We start from the raw sequence: 387 nt of genomic DNA, 5'->3' as shown, positions 1-387 counted from the left end.
GCCTCCGTCGCTTCCCCGCCCCTATCTCCCGCTCGCTCTGCTAGGAGGGGAAGCCGCGGGGCCGGAGCTGCCGCCCGCGCCGCCGGGGCCGCGCCGGCCCGGCCGCCACCCGCGGCGGAGGCGGGAGGTGTTCGCAGGGCCCGAGCTGCCCCGCGCCCCCCCGGCTGCCCCGGCCCCTCCGCTACCGGCGGGTGAGGAGAGCGGCGAGCGCTCCCCCCGGAGCGGGGTCCAGCCGCCTGCCTCCCTCAGGGGCAGGATGCAGAGCAGCCGTAGCGCTGACGGTACGGACGCGGAGCCCGGGCCCGGTCCGGGCCCCTCAGGGCGTCGGGGGCACCGAGCTCCCCTGAGACCCGGGGACGGCGCTGCACAGAGTTAAACCCGCCCGAG

Source organism: Manacus candei, unplaced genomic scaffold, assembly GCF_025592945.1.
Source record: "Manacus candei isolate 608988 ecotype Guabito, Panama unplaced genomic scaffold, ASM2559294v1 h1tg000131l, whole genome shotgun sequence".
NCBI classification, from domain to species: Eukaryota; Metazoa; Chordata; class Aves; order Passeriformes; family Pipridae; genus Manacus; species Manacus candei.
Note: the sequence above shows the minus strand (reverse complement) of the source record.